General features: G+C 44.1%; 1 protein-coding gene and 1 long non-coding RNA gene across 25 annotated transcripts in view; one reads left to right on the forward strand and one right to left on the reverse strand.

The window, feature by feature from the left end:
* The window catches only part of CELF4 (CUGBP Elav-like family member 4), a 697,696-nt gene that overhangs the window by 16,786 nt on the left and 656,588 nt on the right, over window positions 1–24,322 (forward strand). The gene's annotated exons all lie outside the window — the stretch shown is intronic.
* On the reverse strand, window positions 12,292–24,077 carry LOC308185266. 5 transcript variants are annotated; one of them, XR_013943236.1, is made up of 4 exons: window positions 20,130–24,077; window positions 18,559–18,625; window positions 18,181–18,271; window positions 12,292–14,628 (listed from the first exon to the last, which is right to left on the reverse strand). It is a non-coding gene; the product is annotated as an uncharacterized lncRNA (long non-coding RNA). The 5 variants fall into 5 exon arrangements; XR_013943237.1 differs by lacking the exon at window positions 18,559–18,625 and having other exon boundaries at window positions 12,296–14,628; window positions 20,130–24,070; XR_013943238.1 differs by having other exon boundaries at window positions 12,320–14,628; window positions 18,181–23,112; window positions 23,299–24,077.

Raw genomic sequence — 24,322 nt, forward strand, 5'->3', positions numbered from 1 at the left:
ACTGTGATTTATTTAAAAAATTGCTGTGTGTGTGTGCGAGCGCGTGTGTGGGCAACCACACAAACATCCCCAAGCTGCCGAGCAAGCTGATGAGCATTTTCTAATGTATTTAGTGAGTAATAATGCAAACCACAGGCAAAAAGTGCAGCAAGGAGTGCAGGTAAAATATTTAAGCCGGGAAAGTCTTGGGAAAGAAAGGATTTTTCCTTCAGCTACTAATAAATCGCAGTCCCCTGCATGGCTTGGGAAGTATTTTGGTAGTGTTTTTGGTTTTGTTTGATTTTATAAAAATCCCGAGCTGAAAATCCTGAGCAGCTGAAAAGAATCCCGAAGCAGGTAGCAGGTTTTCAGACGCGGCAGAATCCTACTGGTATGCGCAAGGCAGCAGTAGTTAGAAGACGGCTATTACTTATGCTTGGCTTTACTACCAGAGAAAGCATCAGATCATCTATTCAGATCAGGATAGTCAGCTGTGCCAAAGGTTTAATCAAATATTAAACATGGTCAGTAAACTTAAACCAACGCTGGATGTGCAGCAGGTCTCCTCCTTTTCGAGCAAGCGCTCGAAGAGGATAAAGTTTTCTCCCTTCTCCGACCGGGTTTCGGTGAGGCAGGGGGCCCTGTGTCAGGCAAGGATGCACGCTGGTAGGTGTGTGGGGAAATACATGGGCACGGGGGCTACATGTGCACCCCTCACCCTGTCACATAGAGGCAGTGCTGTTCTTCCCCATAGGTTCACATTTCTCTTTACAGTCCTTGTATGATCCCCGTCGTCCATCCCGTATGCTTCCCCTATCTGTCCCTCTCCAAACACCACACTTTCTCTCCATGGCTCCCTCTCATCATCTCTCTGTTTATCAGAGCTAGACAGGTGTGTGTGTGTGCATTTGCAACCTCTTGCAGGTACATACATGCACATATCTGGCTTCTCATTGATAAAAAATACACATACAAATCCCCTTCTTCCTCCTTCCTATGTGCGCTCGGGCTGTATTTACACCCTCCAGCCCTTATTTATTCTGACCGGGGACACTCAGAGGTAGAACATTTTGCAGGGGGTTATGGTTTACGATGTTACCTCTCCCTTCTATTATTCATTCTCTCTGATTTTTATCTAATCTCTTTCTGATTGTCCTGGTGCAGTTTAAGAGACAAAGTGAATTTTTATTACATCATCAATATAATCTCCAGCTAATCAGCATCTGGGTGCATTACCGTGCCCCCTTTGGCTTTTCATCCACGTTCATAAATAATAAGAATAATAATCAGGGCCTTTTTGTGCACGCGTGTGTGTTTGCTTGTGTATGTTGGTATCAGGCGGGGAGTCACAGCTGCACTTTTTCATTTCAGCCAGCTTGTTTTAGCAACATTGGACCGGGCTTTGTGCAGATTGTCTTGACTATTGCCCAGATTAATTTCCCGGTGCCTAACGCTTAAATCGTGGAAACAAATAAAGCGGATGAATCCGTCCACATCTTCTCGCAGCAATTGAACTTTGCTGTTAACTTGGACACACATTTTCGTCGTGTTACAGGCACCATGCCCGGTGCCAGTGGCGTGTGGAGTAGTTAACACATCCCCCGGATGGATGTTTAACCTCTAATTTTTTCATGTGTACTCGCTCCTCTTACTTGGGTAGGAGGATAGTACATCATGTGTCTTTGAATGGCAAGCTCAGAGACCAGATTTTTGGCTTTTGACTGTTGATATTTTTCCACAGCTTGCTGTGTAGCACTCAGCCTGCCACTTGGGTCCGCAAATTTTGCAGAGTTTAGCTCCTCTGTGTTTTTTCTCCTCCTTTTCCAGCTCTGGAAAAACAATAATACTTCCTCATAAAGTAAGACTTGTGCAATAATTTGAAATTCTCATCCTTTGTATAGATGTCTTGTGTATTTTAAACAGAATCTGTCTGCTTTCTGTTTAAAATACCCCGATTTGGCGAGGCTAGGCAATGACAGTGCCTCTTTGTCAGGCCAGCAGATACGAGTCTGGCTTCCCGGTGGCTTAGGGTGAGATCCACATCTGATACACAAACCATAACCCTCGTGTCCGAGCCCATAGTGCCAGGATTTGTCCTTTGCGAACTGCCCGAGACTGATCACGAACCCTGTGCCAGAGTTCAATCAGATATGACAAAGTCTTCAATAAAAAGGCACACGCGCTCATGGGCAAATTTTAGAGCGATGCAGCCAGCCCCTTGGGAAGGGCCTGAACCTGTAGTATGGTACAGAACCGTCCGTCCTGCAAAGTGTGTGCTTAATTCATATTGTGGAAAGCCTCCCAGAAAGCAATAGGTTCTTAAAGTTGAGCAGGTGCTTAAATGCTTTGCTGGATCCGTGGAAATCTGCAGTTCAGAGGAAATAATTAAGCGTAGGGGTGTTACAGAAGCCAAGTGAAAAGCATAATTCTGTGGCTCAGAAATAACACTCCTTCAGAGCTGGGGCAGAACGTGGACATCATGAAAGAAACACCACGTACCTTGAACACCTTGAAGCGTGCATGAGGCTAAGACCCTTCCAATAATTTAAAATATTTCCTTCCTGATTTTTTTTTTTTTTTTAGGGAGAGATTCTGATTAGGGTTGGCCTGGGAATAGGATTTGCTCTCAGCTAAGAGAAACAGAATATTTTCAGGTATCATCTTCACTTTTCTATTTTTCTTTTATACCAAACTCTTTTCCCCCGGCCCCTCCAGCTCCACTGCCTGTTCTGACAAACAGCTCATTTATCAGATGAGAAAAAAGGAAGAGAGAAACAGGAATACTTTTTGTTTCTTATGTTTTGCATGATATCATCCCCATCTCTGCTTAGTACCTCCGTAAACAGGAGCTCTGATCTGAAATCTGTCACAGCTTACGGCACTCAGGACACAGCCATATCAGGTCCTGAGCCTCTGAGAACCCTGTAAGAAAGCGAGAAAAGTTTTACACTCCAGACAGCTAATGCTGATGTGTACCATTTCTTCATTTCCCTGTATCCATTTCTGTTTTGCATTTTAATTTTGGAGGTTTATTTGCATGTGCATCACTAGGCTTCTTTTCATTGCTTTGCTGTTTATCAAAGCCCTCTCTCCCCTCATCGCTGGTTGGGCTTCCCCAGTCTGGTGGCTGAATCCCCCGGGCAGGTAGGAAACCAGCATCGGTCCTGGCTAAAAATGTACGTTGAAGGATGAAGAGCATCCCCCGTTTGTAACTGGAAGGCATGAAAAAGAACACATCACTTATCTGAATTTGCTGTTCATCCAAGCACTGTTTATGGAGATTTACAGCACCTTGCCTTTGCAAAGAGCTCTATTGCATGGTGACTGCTGGAGGATTTGAGGTGGTGGTATTAGCTGCAGTATTAAAAATGCATCGGAAGGCACGGGGTGGGAGATTAGTTGGATAGAAAGACCCATGAATGAAGGGTTAATTACATTCAAAGAGGCCATCGTACGGAGCAGAAGAGGCAATAGGTTTCTTTTCTTCAAAATTTACTAAATATCTGGAAACACGGTTTAATGAATTTTAATGGGATCTTTCTGAATCCTATGCATATTACATCTGCTGACTGTAGGAAGTCAAAGTATTGTTGAAAGGGAGGGTATTGCCCTACTTAGGTTTCGCAGTTCAGTATTTAAAAAAAATATTCTGCAACAAGCACTTCATTCAATATATATTTTTCTCCTTATTTAATTCCCCCCATTGCAAAGCAGAAAAGACTTTCAGGATCTGTGAGCCCTCAATACCATAGATTATTCTACTGTTATGTAACATGTGCTTTACATTTATTGAGCCATCTTGTGCCATCAAGATAAAGGAGCCCTGAGTATTTTTCCCAGCTCAGGAGCCACCTATGAGGACATGGGGATGGATTCTGCTCTCGGTTATACCCATAGAGATCTAGAGGTAGAGACTTCTGTGAATTTCTTCCAGGATTACTGTGATTTAAACAAGATCAGGATTTGCCCCACTCTAGTAGGAGGAAGAAAAGAGGGAAGGAGTTGGAGTTCTCTCTTTTCCCATGCAACATGCATGGACTGGGATGGGGTCGGATGCCACACAACCTATTTTTGGTGCAGGCTCCAGCAGGGGCAGCAGCAAAGCCAATCTATTTGACTCCAATGCAACACAAAGAAGGTATCTGCATGTCAGAGAGAGTGGGTCAGAAACCTCGACTGTAACATCCACATCGTGCTGAGCTGCAGTGAGCCAGCATCTTCTTCCACCTTGAAGTCAGAGGGAAACAGAGGCAGGAAGGTTATTCAGGGCATCGTGAGTCTGGCTCAGAGCAGTAGTGTCTGGCTCCTGGCTGTATTTTTATGTTTCCCTTCGCTATGCTGAGGTTGCCCATTGCCTTGGTAACTCAATTTTTTCCCATCTCTCATTCTCAAAATGCTGGGCACCCTCTCAGACAGCTGATGGTGTAAGTCTGCCCTAGTTTTCATTAACCTGGGACCCAATCCTCCTTCAGGGAGCAGGGAGAGATGCTGAGACCCTCTCAAAAGGTGCTTTGAGGTTCCTTGGAAGTCAGCGGGAACTGGCAGAGCTTAAGGCTTTGCAGCACTGTGCTTCGGTCTGTCGAAGGAGAAAAGCTGAACTGCTTCATGTGCACCAGCATGACCAAGGCGACAAAACTTCTCAGGCATTGTAATACCTGTACAACAGTGGTTATACTGACGTATAAACACTCACGCACATGCAAATAGCAGAAGGAAGGCAAAAGCGTGCTGGCATCAGGCACTGTTACACCGGCACGGCTGCTCTCGCCTGGCTGGTGTGTGCGGGATGATATTTTCCACACCAAGGCAGTGTTACACCAGCTTGGGGCTGCACATACAGAGGGGATCCCGGGGCAGGAGCCAGAGCTTGCTAAGAGCAGAGCCAGCCCCAGGCCTGGGTCTGGAGCCAGACTTCCCAGACCAGCAGCAGGAGGACTTTGCGTCCAGACCTGCGTAAAGCAGAAGGGCAGGTACTGAAATGCACTTCTGCAGGGCTCCCCAGCACGGAGGTGTTGTTGCCTTGTCTCCCCATCCCTTCCTCATCTATTTCAGATCTTTTCCTGCTTCCGAGCAGACAATGGGGTGCCTGCTTGAATGGCACAGATAAGTTAGCCATGCAGCTCGGAGCACCAGCCCTAAGCCACCTAGCCTCCCTTTGATCTGAAATCAAAACAAAAGACGCTGGCATCAAAACGAGCCTTTGCCAGGTAACAGTCACTTCATGCACGTTGCCTTAATTCGGCTGTGAGGAGCTCTTGTCTCTTTGTATCGTGCCCAGATCTGCACTCATCTTAATACTTTATCAATGTGCCAGCAGGCTGCTTCTGCCATGGGTACAGCTGTGCAGAAGCTGTCAGCGTTTTTAAGTAAAGCGTTAAACAATACTTCAGGTGGCAGCAAATGGTTATTTCCTCGCCCCCCCCTCCAATTCCTCCCTCTTCCCCTCCTTCACCAAGCCCAGATGCTGAAGCCCTTATTTTTATGTCAGCTTCGTGCTCACATTACACAACCCAAATGTTTTTTTTTTCTTTTTTTTTTGTTTTTTTCCCTGATTCGTTCTCCTTGGAAGGGGTGGAGAGGCACAGAACTCAGGTGTGCTGCTGGGGTTTGCCCAGACAAGCTGCCCACCTTGCTTGTGTCCTGCCACGAGGACAGCCTGTGATTCCTAGCCCTACACAGGCATTCAATGCTCCATCACGGGGCTGTTGAGAGCTGGGAGTTAGGAGAGCTGCTTTTTTTTTTTTTTTTTTCCTAGCTCAGCTGCTGGTTTACTCCGCAGACGCTGAGCAAGTCATTTCTAGAGAAAAATTAAAGCTGGCTGTCACTTTTTTTAGTGCCTGCTTAGTTTTTATGTTCCTTGTGTACGTGATTTGGGGGTAGGGGTCCCCATTGCGATTAGTATTTCAAGCTGGACACTGTAAATTAGGGATTAACTTTAAAAATGCAGATATTTAACATGTCATTGTGGTCCTTATCCTTGCTCTACAAAATGGGATGAACAGTCTTTCTCCATGAAGAACTTTGAGGTCTTCCAGAAAGTTAACAGAGTGACATTAACTGGAAGCATGAAGGGTCAGATCTTGCTGGACTCACACACACCGCGTTAACAGATATTTCCTAACAGGCAGAGCTTTGCCAGATTCTTGCTCAAGGGAACCCAGCCTGTTTTGTTGAATAATAATCAACTCACCCTAGTTTTGCTGTTTTTTTCCCCCCTTCTTTTTCCTCGCATCCAGTGCAGGATAGTTACCAGAGGCACCAGTACCTGAGAACAAAATTTGCTCCTTGGACGTCTCCTCCATCCCTGACCCTCTCCAAATAAATCAGCTCGGATCTGATATAGGAAGGACCAAGGTCAGCCTGGCTTGACTCTCGCTGTCTCTTCCACACGTCAGATACAATGCTGCCACGTTGTGGCTCCTTCTTATCTGTTCTGCCGCATGCACTTGCCCGGCACTCGGATCCTGCGAGCGAGCATCCTGGTTTTCCCTCCAGGGAGGGTACATGGCTCCACGCCACACTGTCGGGGATGCCACCCAGCCCGGCTTGCCTTCACACCAGGCAGACCCCAGAAGAGACCCCTTTGCCACAAATTGTCACAAATTACAAATCGCTTGCCCACTCCTGTAGTTTGTTTTGCCTGGCTGCTGGTGCTTTGCACAAAGATGTTCCAAGCTGGAAGGGAGGGTGTAGGGATGCCAAACTTCAGTTCTCTGATAGGCTTTACCTGCTTGATATTTTCTACCCCTGTCCAGATCCATATAGAGGTAGCTGATCCTTCTGGCTCAAGGAAAACGTACTCATGGAAATATGGTCACGATCATGCTGCTCTTTTCCTCAAACCGGCTTCTCTTTATTGGCTGTCAAGTTCTCAATTCTCTTTATTTTTTCTCTCATTGCTTTTTTCTTTATTTCCTTTTCTCCTTTGGGAAAAAGAAAAATACACACACAAAAACACAGCAGGGCAGGAAATTAAACCTTTCCACAAAGACGCATTGGTAAGATGTTGGCTTTTCACTCATTTATTTTGCACTGATTATTTTTTATAAGGGAAAAAGGAAGGAGTGGGAGAGAGGGATGTGACAGACAGGGCAGCTGAGCAGAGGGAAGAAGGTCCCGTAATTTATTTGGAGAGTTCAGTCACTGGTTGTTGCTGGTTTTTCTCCACACACATGAGAAAACTAGAAGAGCTTTAAACCCATCAGCAACACTCACATGAATTAAACGCCAGGTGGAACCGCTCCCATTTTCCTGGATATGAGAAGGATAATGGCCTCCTCCTGGCATCGTTCTCCCCATTTCGTCCTGGTTAAACGAGTGTTAGGTGTACTGCAATGCCACGAAGCATCCAAAGGCTCCTTTTAATTCAGGAAATGAATTAATTGCTTCATAGTGAACGGTTGTTTTAAAGGAAGGCCGTAACATCCCCTCCAAACCCTTCTGCTTTTTTAGGATGCTATGAACCATTACAGCCAGGAAGCACTGGATGTCTCTGTGGTTCCCCGCTCCTCCTCGCTCCCCAGACAGCAAGGTCTGCCTCCCTGCAGTGAATACACAGGCAGGATCCAGCCCTTGGGGTTATTGAAACCCAAAGAGCAGGAGGGCAATGTGACAAGTTTGGGCACGGGTGCTTTAGGAAAAATGTGTGAATATCAAGGATAGTCTCCATTTGGGGGGGAAATGTGCTTCAGACAAGAAGAATCCAGTGCTCACCATGACAGTGTCTCAGCCTGGCACAGGTTTCAAGCTTGGCTGAGGCTGGTTGTTCAAGTGTGCTAGCATCCAGCTCTGTCAGGGCCCCTGCAAGCCCCAGCTGATGGCTGCAGGGGGAGGAATTTCCCCACATCTCCTGTGCAGGGGCGGTTAGGCCAGAAGAGTGGGGAAAGCTCTCCATTCTTTCTCCTTCTCTCCCTGGTGACAACTCACAATGGACACAACTGCAGTCCTCCTGTAGACACTGCCAGTCACCCAGTGGTGTATCCAGTAAAAAATTTAAACCATTCAGAAAGGCCCCTGACCCATTCGTGCCCTCTAAATTTGGTTCTCTGGAGCATCATGGTTTTATGTGTTCCTATTCGCTTAAAATCCCATGGAGGACCTCACATTGCCTGCTCTCACCAAGGGAGAGGGACAACCACAGAGTGAAGAGTGCTCTCATTAGAAGAACAAACATAATGAGGAGGAGGAGACAGAAAACAATGATTTAGAAATCAGAGGGGTAGAAATGAGACTCCCGTCCCCAGAGAGCTGGTTAAAGCTGGGTTGGTCTGGTTGAAATAAAGGGACTGTGGGTCTGCCCAAGGCAGCATTTACTGGCATGCTTTGCTGTGTCAACACCTAGGTGCCTACTTAGGTTCCTTTTGCTCTGGACAAGGTTCTGTGACTCAGTTTCCTGAACTGCAAAGTAGCAAGATGAAAATCCCATGTCTGGACAGAAGGGATGCAAAGCCTAATTCACACATGTAAAGTACTTGGGATGTTTTGAGGGAAGGTTGCTAGAAGGGCTGAATAATTTAATAGGACACAGGAGATCAATGCGTAGCCAAAGACATGAGTATTCAAACCTAGACTGTAACGTTAAGGTTCTTAGATTATTTTGTTGCAGTTTAGCTTTCAAAGCTTTCTATTTTTTATTTATTTATCAGCAACCGTTATCACATTTTTATTGTATTCTTCCAGCAACAGCTGAGATCAGGACCCCGCTGTGCTAGGGGCTGTGCAGACACATACAGACCCACCATATTCCAAGTGGGCAGAAACAAGCACTCATCCAGTAGGAGAAAAGAAGTACCAGGTCATGATCTAATAGGTTTGGTTCCTAACCCCAAGATGCACTGAGATTAAGACTCAGATCCTTAAAGGCACTTAGAGCCCAACTGGCATTGAAATCAATGGGTGTTAGATACCTAAATAGCTTTATGGATCTGAGCATAAGTGACTTATCCAAGGGCAGAGAGGCAATCTACAGCTGGGTTGGGAATTAAACACAGATTATACAAGTCCCAGTCTGATTTCCTAATCACAAAATCATCTTCCGTCTCCATATTTCACACAATAAATCCCTGGCATTCACATCACGACATGGAGACATCATGCCCATCCTATAAAATTGCTTCAAACCCACAGCATCAAAAATGGGCTTCCTCAAACGAAGCCCAGTTGCAGACACAATCATACACTTTACCTAGGGTTGGGGTTGGCTCCTGCTCTCCCTTACACCACGGGAGCTGCATGGCCTTCGGAGGAGCCTCCCAACATTTACATCCAGGTGACAGAGAGCAGAATCCCACCCCAGTGCTACAAGTTCAAACATTTTTCACCCAGCTCTAGGGAGGGGATAGATTAGACAAACTGAACTTTCTGAAAAGATCAATATGGAACATCTCTTTCAATTACTCTCCAAGGCACTGAGCCTGTGAAGTCGGTTATGGTGCATTTATAAATCTTTCCAGGAGGGGCTGTCTGACATCCTCTTCTTCCACCTTTACTCCTCAGAAGCAATCCCGTATTGCATTGGATGGGCTGGCAGGGCAGCGCTACTCACACAGTTATTGGGGCAGAACCAGACCCAAGTCCCCAAATCAAGACAGATGGGGACCTTTTTGATCTCCCTTCCCCAAATGCTCCCACTCGCATAATCACAGATTCAGCTACCAAAAAACAGGAGGGGGCTGACACAAGCCTGGTGAAAGCCTCCATAAAGTCACCAGGGCCAGGAGGAATTTCAGAAGCCAACATGTATGTTACACCCTCCAAAACAACCACAGCTCTGCAGATAAGTTTAGACGCAGTTATATAGGGGAAGAGGGTGGGGGAGCCCTTATGCCAAGACAGCTTCTTCAATTCGTGGAACAGGTTTAAATCCTACCCAAAAAAACATACGCTGAGGATGTTGATTTAAGTCCAGTCATCTCCTACAAGCCTGCTGTCTCCTCACTGGTGCTGCGGGGTTGAAGTGAGGATTTGGAGCATGCAGGGAGAGTTTGCTAGCAGAGCATGAGTCACTGCACTGGAGCTGTGGTCTTCTGTGCATTTGCCTGCCAGGACAACAAGAAACCTGTCAGGTAGGGGAGCAGCAGGGTCATCCAAGGTGTAATCCATGCCCCTCATTCCCTCTTCAAACACCCTGGCTTCAGATCAAGTCATCTAAAGTTTTATTTTGTTTTCTCTCTTGGTGTCTGGCCAAGACCTTCTCTATAGGGGTTAGCTGCAGGTAACAGGCTCGGGCAGCAGAGGCGGTGAGGCTTTAACATACATTAGCTGTTCAGACTTTGCTAGTGGAAGGCTGCAGGATTAACTCACACTAACTCCCATCCCCAAGCTGTGCCAAGGAGCAGGGTAAAGGCAGCACTGCTGGGGGAGCTGCTGCTTCTCTGCCAGCCTGGTTCCTCCTCACTGAGTACAGTGGGACGGCCGTGAGGGTGCACTCACCTGGGGCAATCCTGCAGCTCCTACAAAGGAGAAGGAAACTCTGCACGATGGTGTAAAGTGAGCAGATAGAGGCAGGTCAGGGCGGCCTGCTCGCTGCATTGAATGCCCCCTCCTGCACTGTGCGGCGTGGCCTCGGCTGAGAGCTACAGCTGTCCCCCATGTCACCTCTGCTGAGGCCAGGAGCCCCCCTGTGCTGGGTGCTGCACAGATGGGGACAAAAGGACACCTCCTGCCTGGAGGCACTGGGATGCTGAGCAGGGGACGAGAGACAGCAGATGGATACCGGCAGACGGGGGAAGTGTGAGGAGATGCTGAGACGTCACTTGGCGACGTGGCTGGCAGCCATCTCAGCGGCCCCACTGCTCCAGGTGCCCGGGCAAGAGCCAGCGGCGAGGAGGGGCTTGGGGGCAGATCTGGGTCTCGGCTAATTAACCTGGCAAAGGTAACGGCCACCTTGTCACAGCCAGGTCCTTTAGTGCCCTTCCAGCTCTTCTTCACACCAGCCTGAGTGCTCTCCCTCATTCCTTTGCTTCGAGATGAGCAAACCCACAGCAGGCAGAGGGATGAAGCTCAACTTTTTATCCACTGAGGATTTTCTTTCCCCTGTTACAACAGCCAGAAGGGCCATTTTAGGCACTGGTGTAAAAAGTCCCTACTCTAGCAAGCCTTGAAGACCCCCATACTGCCACTGGGTAGAAACAACCAGCAGGGAAGGCACTTGCAGAGCAACTGCTGATAGTGGCAAGTAAAACCACACATAACCCGGTCCTATTGCCATGCTGCAACGAGGTCGGAAAGGATCTGGCATCCCCAGTGACAGCAATCGGTGTGCCAGCCTTATTTTAACCCAGTTGATGCTGTTAATGAGGGGATGCATAGGCGCTGACAAGTATTAGCATGCAGTGACTGCGTAAGGATTGAATCCTTCCGAGTGAAATTCCTAGTGTGAGACAGCCTTGGTATATGTTATGAAGAATTAATATTTATAGGCAGCCTTAACAGGGAATTTCTATACAGAGGCACATTTGCATTTCTGGAAAAGAACTTTTTAAGAACTTTTTTTTTCCTTCTCCCTAAGTAGAAATAACTTGTTGATATACAGCATGTAATATGAAAGGGTGATTACCATCACATTTACAGATATTTGAGCAAAGTGCGCATAACAGATGTATTTTTACATTGTAGTGGTTACATTATCTAGAAAAAAACAGAGACATGCACATGACTACATTAAAGATTTAGGGCTCTATCCTGCACCATTTAAGTCAATGAGAGTTTGTCACTGATTTTAATGGAAGCTAGATAGGGGCTTATATGCCAATCTAATGCAGCTGCTAAAGAATAAATATCGACACAAATGGGTCAATATATTGGTGTCTTTTAAGTGCTAAAACTGTACTTTGCAATACCTATTACAATTTTTTGCATGCTCATTGCAACTGCAGTGCAGCCACCCTGCTGCTGAGGAAAAGGCTGTGGCGGGTGTCAGCATTCACAGTGTAGCAGTGACACCTTCAGGTCGCAGCCAACAGCAGTCCCCTCTGTGCAAGGTGCTGCACAAATATGCATGGGGGAAGAAGATCTGAGGAGGTGACCAAGGACATGGGGCACACCAGTGCCAGAGATGGCAGCGAAACCCAGGGGCTGCAGCGCCAGTGAGAAACCAGGACTACGGCTGTGCAAGCAGCTAGTTGCTGAAGTCTGAATTGGGAGGTTTGGTTGCTTTGTGTTTTGCTTTATTTGGTTTTCCCAATAGACCAAAAAAAAAAAAAAAAGAGTTTAGGCTGAAGAATTAATTATATTTTCTAGGTAAAAAATATATATATATATTTCAAGGTATTTTGCACCAAGCACTGGCTATTAAAAAAAAAAAAAAATCCCACTAATAAACTTTTTTTTTTCTTTTTAGATAGTCAATGCTTGGGCTTTTTTTTTTTTTTTTCCCTCTTTAAAACAACTTGCCAAATTTCCTCCAAGTCTGTGAACAGCTTTTCTTCCTGCTAAGCTATTTTTCCTGTACAAATATCAGCTGACAAAAAAGCCGTGCAAATCTAGTCATCAAGCTAACGGCCTGCCTTCAGTCTCCCAAAATGAAGCAAAAATGTAGACAAAACAAAAAAAAAAGAAGTTAAGAAAGAGCTAAAGAAGCCAGGAAAAAAATGAAAGAAAAAAAAAAAAAGAAAGGAAGAGAGAGAGTTCTCTTAAAGTTGCAGCCTGGAGTACTGGGATATTACTCCAGGAAGCACAAGAACCACTAGAAACAGCCACCTCCATATGAACAGAGAGAGTGCTGTGCTCTGCCTCCATCTAATACATGAGATTTATAAGTGTTTCAGCTCCCCAGAGGCACTCAGGCATATTGCTATATATAGGACTGTTCCCAGATTACAGAATGCCTTCCCTTGACTGTGGCATTATCAGACTATGGGGATTTTCTTCTTCTTCTTTTTTTTTTTTTCCACAAACCAGCTCACCCCAAGCTGTTTCCCTTTGTTCGCTCTGCCGCCATTGTTAATCATTGCATGGAAACAGGTTCAATGTCCAGCTCAAAAGCAGTCCTTGGCAAATACAGATAAACATCTCCTCCCGGGAAGCGACAATATTTGTGCAACATGTAATGCTGACAACAGATTTCCAACTCTGTTTTCCAAAAGAGTTAGCTGGGAAATCGGTCACATCAGATGCCTCGCGTCGAGCTGTGCCTCCGGTGGGACTGGGGCTGGGCTGCAGCAGCAGGGCTGAGGAGACTGAGCTGGGAGCTGCTGGAGGTCCCCGCGGGTGGCCCACAGCTCCATGCCCAGTCCATGCAGGCCATGAGTGTGCCACAACTCCCAGTTCAGGCTGTTCAGCTTGAGAAGTACCTGATTTAATCTGAAACGTTCACTGGGACAGCATCCATCAGCCCTGCAGGAAGAGCAAACGGGGGAACCAGGCACAGCCCGCCATTGCTCCCGTAAACGACACGTTCCTATTCCTCCTAGGGCAGGCAGGGACAGATACTGTAAGGGTGACAAGTCCCCCACTGTGAGGACCTAGGTCCTCCCCTATTGACCCATTGGGAAACGAGGCTCTTTGCCCTCCTTCAGCCCTAAAGCAGGCAGCGATTTCATGCAGTTCTGCTTCCATATCATGGACCCCTCCTCCATTTCTTACATTTTTTTTGTGCTTTTCTTCCCTGTCATTATTTTTGTCCAACAGCTATTTGTTCAGTAATCTCCCCCAAGAGATTAGCACACTAATAGGCAGTCAACAAAACAAGAAAGAAAGAAAGACACAGTACTTAAAGGATGAATACTTGGGAGAGAGCATCAGTCTTTTGATGTCCTGATTCCAGTCAGGTTTATTTGCTATATATATGTCTATAATAACTATATATCTTGGTACAGCTGTCCTACTGCTCAGGAGGAGATTTCTGACTGCTTTGTAACCCTCACACCTCCCCTCTGCTTCTGGAGGGTAGGAAAGCAGCAGCACCCCCCTTACCCAAAGGCAAGCTCCTTTTTCAGCAGGTGCTTTGGCTCCACTTTCCCTCAAACAAATTCTTCTTTCAAACTGGCAGTGAAGACTTACTTAGGACTGCATTATGGGCTCTTGCAAACACCCTTTTTTTTCCTTCCCTGAAAATTGATACCACACACTTGGGCGATTTTATTTTTTTTAACAGATTGGTAGGCATTCTTTTCATTTCCCCCTTGTGACTTCATACAGAACACTTTTTCAGACAAATCTTTTCGCACCCCTCCAAAGCAGTCAATGAAACCAATCACGTGCATACAATTAAGCACAAAGGAAAAAAAAAAAAAAGCCACAACAGCCTAACAATTTCATCTAAAAAATCCTTCAGATTGTTAATATTCAAAAGAAACAAATCCTTTTGAACAGAATTTCAAAAAGTCATGCATGCCTCAAACAGTCATTTTAAATACCCACAAATCTGGGAACATATGGAAGCTAATAATTTTAAAATGATAATAATATCGTGCATTCTGCCCCCCATTAGGGCCTGATCCTGCACAGCTGAAGCCAGTAGAAGCTTTATGATTGACTTTGTTGAGCATATGATGAAGTCCTTAACTGGGTGCAGCCTCACTCAAGTCAAATAGATTGCATGTGTATAGATCGGAGCAGAATTTGCCCACGCATTCCTAATGATTTGTAGCACAAAAACCATCTAGCAGACTCCAACATCCCGAATCCATAGAGGGAAATTAGGTGAACCTGTATGTGTGGAGGGAAAATACTGGTGAGAGGATTAACACGAGCAAACTCCAAATCTTCACAGTATTGTAGGTATCTTAGGTATCTTCTATGCTAGGACTCCTACTAAGAAGATCAAGGTGGCATAGTTGCATCCTGTGATTCTCAGTGTACACAGAAGAGGGAGTTGCTATTAGAGCTTGGAAGACCATGAACTTGTTACTTTTGATTTCAAGGATAACAGGAAGTTCGAGTTTACAGGTTGATAGTGCTTTATTATTGGTTCTGATGCATTCAGAAAAATGGAAAAAACTTTCCAAAGTTGTGAAATTGAATGAAAAATCTTGAGACAAAAGACATTCAAGCGTTTTATCTCAAAACAGTACATTTTGAGATCTCTAATTTTTGTTGTTTCAAAATATTTAACTGAGAAAATCTGAATCTTAAAGATTTAAACACTGGCTGAAAGATGTACAAATTATATATATATATACACATATATATATGTAAAGATTCTCATACTCTCACACACCTTGGGTGTGGTTGTGAGGAAGTACAGCAAAACTCACGAAGCTTGTAGGAACTGAAGGAGATATCAATACCACCAAAAAAAAAAGTCAAATCAAATTGGTTATACAAGTATGCACGTGGTGCTTGTAGCTATTTTGAGGGTCAGGTCTCAAAGTTATCCTGTAAGTTTTGCTTTACTTGCTATTCATTGCAAATCACCCTCTCCTGTAGTCCAGTGAACACAAGTTTCAGCTTTAAAAACAAAGCTTTTACCTTCTGGACTTGCAGAGAAAAATTGCAAACATGAAAGATATAAAGAGAATACAAAGAGGAAAAAAAAATGTTTCTTTCTCAATAGCTTAAGTACAGCCATACTGATTTGGAGGTATGGAGTACCCAAAGCCATTCCACACCCAACAGTGGCCTCGAGAAAATGCCTAGAGAGCAGTGAGAACAGGGCAAGAATATCCAATACTTTTCTCAAACATTTTCCCAGCCTCTCACCATTTTCAATGCAAGGGATTTTCTAAGTCTGATGTGATTTAGTTTGTCATGTAATGAAGAGTAATGAGCAATTTTATCAGGATTGTGATCTGATCCACAGTTCTTGAAAACTTAGGACTATATATGCACTGTATGTCCCACCAAAGTCCACGCATCTGGTCAACAGTGGAGAAAAGTAATTTGGAGGGAACAGTAAAGCCTTGAGTCTTTTGTAGGCAAACAAGGAAATACCAGTCCAAAGTCCTAGCTGGAGCATACAAGGTTTGAATATGTCTTTCAGACTGACCGGAAGGTTATATACCTTTTGTGAAAGAAAAAGGACTATCACAACTCTTCCGGAGAAACAGTACCTCTGGAACCACATGAAACGCCCTCAATAAAAGCTGAATCCGTGTAAAATTCAACCCCATTTAGCATTTCACTCCAAGATTCAGGCTCAGCCAGATTAGATTTAAAGTCCATCCAACCTTTTAGATGAGTCTGGAATTCGAGAGAAACAGGGCAGACTTTTGCAACATTATCCCTTAGCTGGAACACTGACGGGTCTTTCTCTTGGAACCAGCTATCAGTGCTCAACACAAAACTTGGCCAAGTGTGATTGGAGAGAACAGAAGGAGACTTCTTCTGTTCATATCTTTACAGTGCTTCTACAAAGTTTTCCAAATGAAAGGCTACGGTTTTAAAAGCAGTGACCAAACTAACTAGCACTGCTGTAACAAGGTCAATACACCATCAAGCACCCTACAAGCAAAGGTCCGTTTCTATTATTACCTTCCACACACTGTTTGCTTAAAAGTTGAATTCCCACTTTGTGCCTGTGAACAATGCAATAACGTCCTCTTGCTATTTGTGTTTTCTGGCCCAGGCCAACATCAAAGGCAGCAGTACGAAATTAAGGAGTGCTTTGGATTTATATTCAAACCACTCTGTATTCCAAACCCGAGCCCCTGCCTCCCCTCGTCCCAGGTAGACATTTGCATCCCTTAAATGATCTTGTTTATTCTATGAGTTGGAATATAGTTATCTGAATATTAATTATGGTTTTAGTGAAGTTCATCGGTTGAGTGCAGGAATTGAGAATTCTTCCTTCAGTCGCAGCCACCTGCTTAGATTTCTGTGTTTATCTGCTTCACTGAGTTTAAATCAGTTTCTGTAAGTGAAAGTCTGTTGCTTTGAGCAGATGTTAATGCTCAGAAATAGTGTACAGTCTGCCATTAGCATATGTAGCATAATGCTAATAAATAGAGGCATGTACCACCCTTGAAGGTGATTCTGATTTCGATGGAAGACCTCACCCCCTCAGACATCTTCCCCTGGCCCCCCATTTCTGCCAGCCCCCTTTCCTTAGGAAAGCCTCTGGCTGATACAGCTGTTATAAGTGAGGGACCTTCCTCCCACCCCCGGAAAGACCTTAGCAAATGGTCCATTCTGTTTATGCTACATTTGGATGATTAATGATATTGTATATTGTAACTAAATTGTACTGCTATTATCATCAGGTCACTGCTGACAACTAGATATATCATCTCTGGGGTTCATATACAGATAACAATTTTAACTATGTGGATAAGTAAAGGCTTGATGGTGTCCTAATGCTAATGTAAATATTACTGCATATTGGAAGTCGGTAATGCACTGTATATAGGGATTGCATTACACAACAGCAGCCATTGGGCAACTGAAGCTGGTACAACTGCTGCAACAGTGGTTTTCCTGCTTTATCTTCCTTGTTAATTTTTTCCCCTCCCTAAGGATTTGTAATAATCCATCTGTAAAACACAACAACCATTTAGACTGTAAGGGACCCAGCCGCTTTCAAACAAAACTGTAATCAAACTGATTTGGGATGTCTTGAGTGTTGGGAGGGGGGAGTTCAGTTGCCTCCCCACTCTCCCAGCTCCCTGCTGAATGCAGTGCTTTGAGCTGCAGCACTAAAGCAATCCCCAGAAGAAAAGTTGCTGTTACACTATGGCCAGTTTAGTCAAGAGCAGGAGGGCTGGAAATCTGAAAAAGCCAGGTCGTGAACATGTCTTTGTGTTTTGTCTCAAGCGCAGATCCGTGCTCCAAACCCTGGCAGCAGCAGGTAACCATTTGAGGGAGAAATCATATTGAATCAAGATGAAAAATTTGAGGGAGAACGGACTTATTGCAGAAACATATCATTACAGCTCCTGGCTAAAGTCGAGAGTATATTGAAAAGGGTTGGAGAAGCAAGAATTCAAATTGAGCATAGCTTCTGCCTCTTTTACTACTCATCCATCAATAACTGGCACATGTCATGTAAGTGCTCAGACTAGAAATTAATTGTTCTTGCTAATATTGAGGAATCTTATTGCAGTTACTCTTATCTTCATAAATCCCAATATGTACCAGGAGCAAAGAATGCGGAAGTCATTGCAGTGATACCAGCAGAAAACTGGAGCATGATAAGAATCAGCTTTACAGGCCTTGCATTTCCATGAGTCTAATTCCCATTTCATAGGGAGGAAAACATAGCAATCCGCAGTCAAAAAGAGAAGACAATAGCTGGATCAGAGCCCCCAACTGATTTATACTCACAATTTCCTTCTGAGATAGCAGCAGCGGAAGTGAAAAGCAAAGTCTACCAATAATTCTGTTCTCCCACCAGCATGAGAAGGGGGAGATTTTCCTAAAACCAAGAAATTATCAGAGTCAGATTTCATTGGACACTGATTATTTTTAAGTGATTTGAGCTCCCCATTTCCATCATTTCAGGTAGTGCTGTGTCCCATTTTCCACAGAAGAAGGTATAGAAAAGGAGAAAGTTTTTGCACAGAAATACAGGTACAAGTACGAGCTCCCAGCTCAGCAATTACAGCACAACGTGTCTGCTAATTAAACAAGTTTTTTGTAAAAAAGAAAACAAACAAACAAAACAACAAAACAATAAGAAAAAGCAAGGCATTGACAATTTACCTTCTTAGCTAATTTCTGGCTGCTGGATCCACTCTCTTCTTAGTAGGTTTTTACATATACTTAGAGTCTGAAAAAAAAAAAAAACAAAATAAAAAAAATCCACAAGCAGATCCTAAAGTAGCCAGGGCTCTGACATATAAACTGGGAGGGGGAAGCAAATGGATTCTCGTGAAATTAGCTAATCGTCACTGACCACTGGTCATTTCCCTCAACAGCCTGCACCTCCTGGATGAGGGATTCATCACCAAGACACCATGTGGGTTTCTGAGCAGGAGCACCCAATGTCTGTGGGTCTCAGAACAAAAAAGCAGAATTGCTCCCTCTGTTCCAATCATACAATTTCTGTAAAAGATCAGCCCATTCAACAATTTAAGAGGTATAATAGGGGCTGAGCTGTATCAATTCATTTTTATTCTGCTGATGTTCCCTTGCCCACTGTTTGCACTTATTGATCTGCAACCAAGGGAGAAGGCCAGAAACAGGGAAGAATAAAGGTAAGCCCAAAAAGTGCTGCTGTTCTAGAGCAACATAAAACAACTTGAAGCTGGAGGGCAGAGGAGGGACAAGGAAGCAGAGCACCAAGAGAAAAGGAGAAGAGAGAAAGGAAGAGCAAATGAGAGACAGAGCAAACAAGATTAAGTTTCGTCTGACTTATTGGATGTACACTAGGAAAGCAAAAGGCAGGGAGAGGAAGGGCAGAGGGAGAGAACATGAACTGCAGCAAGTTCTGTCCTGAGGCTCCATGCAATGGTTTTGTCAGAGACTCTCTGAGGCTGGTGCCACTTCATATGATGTGTAGCTTTAATGAAAGAAGGAGGCGGGGCAGAAGCAAAGGGAAAAAAAACACAAGAGCGACTGAGACTCTCTGTCTCTTCCTCAGTCTCCGTTTGCAGAGACCTATTGGCCATAACTCTTGCAGGGCAAATAACAAGCCTTCCCCATCCAAATGTAAGCACATTGGCACTTAATCCTATTTTATAAAGGTTATAGTTTTACATAAATCACTCGCTCTAAATGCACTTTAGTCATCCTCCTTGTGTTAAGTTTCGCTTTAAGCCTAACTAGGCAAGGAGGATTTCTCCCACTGGCCCTCTGGACATGACGCCACCAAGATTGAACTATGCTCTCCATTTTTAATATCCCTGGAGGGATTCGTCTATAATGATGTCAGGGGCTAAGCATATTCCCTTGCCAGGGCGGGTGAATTAAATCCGTCCTTCCCCTGTCTCACTCAGGTCCAACAGAGCTAAAAACAAGTTGTTCGGAGAGCAGAGAAAACTGGTGATGCTTTACTTTTGATGTCTCGCTCTCCATACGGATTCCCTAATGTCTACTAAAGGGTGAGCTTAGTAGCCTTTTCTTCAGTGATTTCACTATCAGTCATTCCTTTAATGAAGTTTATAATAGTCTCTGAGACCTCTCCTCTCTGTCATATTGTGCTGAATTTGCCAGGGACTTTCAGGGTTATACAGAAAGGACAGACTGACAGACAGTACCACCCCTAGATAGACAGACAGCACAGTTGCTTGAAAAAGTCATTTTGTGAAGAAATCAGCTTTCAAGGTACTCACTGGCGTAATTGCTGCAAGGCATCTTTTGCCCGTTTTCATGCAGACAAATCCCTGATGAGGAAGGCGCGCGCTAGCTCCTGTATGTTTTCTTAATGAGTTCAGTGCTTGTTCCTAGCAGGGTTTGTGAGGAGTTGAATCGACAGGCACCCAGAGAACTTCAGGAGGCTGGACCGAGTTAAACACAATGATTTCAGAAGTACACTGCACTGGCTCCCACCTTTGCTTCCTTAGCAGGTCCTTCAGAACAGACCATCCTGCTGCAGACACTGAAGATTAACGTGGTAATTTGGAGTTCGAGGAAAAAATTTTAAACGATGATCATGAGCAAGTGAAGGAAATAAAAGCAGAGATTCTCTATGCAGGGGGTAATAATGAAATGTTCATACACTCAGGAGAACATAGGCCATAGGGTGTTTTTTTGTTGTTCCTGTAGATAAAAACCCATGCTGGTCTCTGCAAGATCACACATAACCTGATCTGACCACCAGCCCAGCAGTTCCCAAAGAAAGCAAGACCATGACTCTTGCTGTGTCAAACTGTATTTGAAACAGGGTAAGTTGAAACCCTCTAAGAGCACAGAAAAGACCATGCTACAGACAATTCCTACCCATGCGTGGATTGATCTACAAAGGGGACTGAGCTGGCCCTCAGATATGCAGTATGGACAACCAGGGCCTAGTAGAAAGCAAGGCTGGTTACACTAGCTTGTAGCTGGCATCACCCAAGAGACCCAGGCTGGCTCCTTTCTGAGTCCCTGGTGCTCTTGGCATGAAGGGCCCCACTAAGAGGATTCCTCCAGCAAGTGCTATCCAACACAGCTGAACATACTGGAAAACACAGAAAACTTGAAAAGATTTTTGAACAGCAGAACTCAAGTTCTTTCAGGTAATATGGCTGAGTTATCACTGTGGTGTCTCTTTAGGGCATTTTTAATTTAAATGTCTTCTCTACCCAAACACTCATTTTCATAAAATTTGAACAGTTCAGTCACTTAGATTTTTGACCTAGTCAGATTGTCTGAAAATGGATTATAAAATCAGAAATTATTGAAGGGAAGGAAAGAAGGGATGGAGAGAGAGGCACTGACACCACCATCACATTGGCCTTGTATTCTTAGTGCTAAGTTAACCTTTTTTCCATGGAGAGAAGGTGAGTAACACCAGCCTACAGCCAGGTTGCCCTATTCAAGCTGTCTTGATCCAACTCCACAGAAGAAGGATTTCTGGTAGTCTGAAGAGATACAAAGCACACTGAACTTCCTGCAAGGAATCCATTTTTTTTTTTATTTTATTTTATTTTTTTAAAGTTTTGCAGTAGCACGAAGTTAATCTAGTCTTTGGGTTTAAGGTATGATTGGTGAAGTCCGGGTGCAAACCAGTGCCTCTGTCTAGCATTAGAGGAAATGCTGAGATGCAACAGGAAAGCAGGTCTTTTATTCTTTCTGGACTTTCAGCAGGTAGGAAACACCATGTCACTTCCAGTCAAAGGATGCAGAACCAAAAGTCATTGAAGTAAGACATCCCTGCAAAAAGATGATGCTCCACCAAAAGCAGTGTCGGTATAACTTCGCACACCAACTCTGATTGTAAGTCCAAATTCCAGATACAAGGAAACCTCCACATCACCAACATGTACCTAATCCTAAATGAAGCTAAGAGCATAGCGGAGATAGTCTCCTGCTGCCATAAGAGTGAACTTCTCTGTAAAGACGAATTGCACACCTATGCACTCATTAAGCCCTCTACATCACCCTCAAATTAAATAGCTTTATAAACCTAAACAGAGAAGAGTGAATTTTACCCACAAATAAATAAATAAACAAGCAAACAAAAACACAAAGGTAAATCCTACTTGCCAGTCAGTGACGATTCATGCATTTGCAAATTAATGGGAAGTTCAAAGCTCCCTAGTTCTGTCACCAGTTTTGCACAGCTGGGAGAAACTCCATTTCCTTGCAATAGTAATGATATTCTACTACAAGAGTAAGAATAAATTTGTTTTCTCTCAGACAACCAGTAGAAATAATTCATAAGTTTGCTTTATGTGATACGGTTGTGCTTAGAAAGCTCAGCTGTAATCAGTGCCCCCCAGTGCAAGGTGCTGTTCATGCTCCAAGAAAAATTCCAGCTGAAAGAAACAGAAGTCACACACTCAAGGCCATATAGTAACTCAGCAGCCAAGGGAAAAAAAATGAATTTAAAGCTTTTTGACCACCAGCCCAGTGTTCCTTGTGCTGCACCATGCATGGTGCCATCAGCAAGAGCAGCAAGAATATTATATACTTATACAATTGACATCAACATCACACAAAAGCACCTCATAACCTATATTCTTGTCTTCCCCCAAGAAATTAGAAACTACTACTGTTCTTAACTGCATGAAATATAGGCAAAAGTTGGTGCTACAGCCACTAAATGAATAAATAAATGGATAGATAAAAAGCACCATAATTTGTGGTGCTTATGTCCCAACCTCAAATGCCCTACTCAGTTTCTACTCAACCCCAAAAGCACCTATTCCATCAGCAGAAATACTCCTCTAACAAATCCGTACTTTGGAGCAGGGCCCAGATCTGAGGTCTCCTCTGAGTCGCATAAATGCCCTTACCAGAGCATTGTTCTCTCAGACTCTCCCTAGCCCAGAATTAAGACACGAGAAGCAGCAAAATACCTTCATCCTTTGATAATGCAGTGTCCAGAGCACCATCTTGATTCTTTTTGGTGCACATAAGTTTCGGGAGGAACAGTAGTAGTTAATACATCAAATCACTGCCACATACTTGTGCTCACCTGTCCTGACCCAGAGTCACCACCATCACCCCTTAGCTATGCTCAGCACACCCCTGTCAGCTTCCCGCCCTACACAGCACCTGGCACCCCCAAAACTACCCTCTTTCCAGACACATACATGAAACAAATGTTCACCTGAAACATGTAGGGCTTTAGGGTTTTTTTGAAGATTTTCTGCTGAGACCTTTGTGGTACTAATGAAAAAAAAAAAAACCAACAAACAAACAAACAAAAAAAAAACAGGCTAGGTCATGGAAACACAAAGATTGTAGTTTCTCCAACAGTTAACAGAAAACATGGCTTTCTTGGAGAGAAAACTAGGCAGGGGTCAAGGAAAAAGAACCAAGGTGCTTTTTTCTAAAACATTGATTTGAACCTGCCTTCTACTTAAAGCAGAAAGGAAAGACAACAAGTCCTAAAAAGGAACCAGCAAAAAACACACTCATCTTCCTAAAGTTTACAGTTTTATGGTAAATGTGATCTGCTCATATTGAAGTCCTACCACTGAACCAGCCTAGGAGAACTTTTCTTCTCAGTGCTAAAACAGCACAGACACCCTCCCCAGGGACCTAAAAATAAATAAATAAATTAGTTTTATGCAGTCACAAAATAGACACCAGGCCTGGAAGATACTGGCCCCATAGCATCATGGTTCTTCATGTCCACATTCCTTAACTCTGAACACCTGCATAGGCCCCTCCAATCAGATGTCTCTTCCAGGCCAGGTGTATGAAAAACTTAGAGTCAGCCCCATAGCTTTTATTTTAATTTCCTGGTAACCTCTTCACACTTCTGGGAAGGTAGCAGTTGGGCAATTGTCTTTGCTACAAAAGGGATTTCTAATGTTACTTCTAAGAAACAACAAGTTATTTCCTGAAAATTGTTCTTGTCCCTATTAGGATTACCTAAAGAAAGACAGCTGCACAAGGTGGAGACAAAAGGGGGTTCTTGCAGATAGATGGGAGAGTTGTTGCACCTGTTTTGCACAAAAAATGAAGGCTGACCTTGCCAGGTTTGCAAAGCTCTGCTCCTGCCCCTGATGGCTCTTCAGGCTGAAGTGGTTCCACCTGGGGACAGGAGCTCACTGGGAGATCAGGCTTGGTTTCCAGATGGTGTAAATTGCTTTACCGGAGTCAATAAAGCTAGTCCCTTACAGCTGAGAGGTTGTTGTGGGGGCATTTTTTTTTTTTCCTCTTTTTTCTTCTTCTATTCAACCCCCCTCCCCCCCCCCCCCCCCCCCAGCACCCTTTTTCCCTTCTCCACCTCCTTGAACTATGCAAAAAAAAAAAGTTTGCACAAAAAAGTTTATCTCCAGAATTTATATGTGAAGGGATGACCTGTGCATTTTGATGATTTTATAGAGCTACATCTCTAAAGCTCCTTAGGTGATAAACCTGTTACTGA

Source organism: Anser brachyrhynchus (genome assembly GCF_964034855.1).
Source record: "Anser brachyrhynchus genome assembly, chromosome: Z".
In the NCBI taxonomy this organism is placed as follows: domain Eukaryota; kingdom Metazoa; phylum Chordata; class Aves; order Anseriformes; family Anatidae; genus Anser; species Anser brachyrhynchus.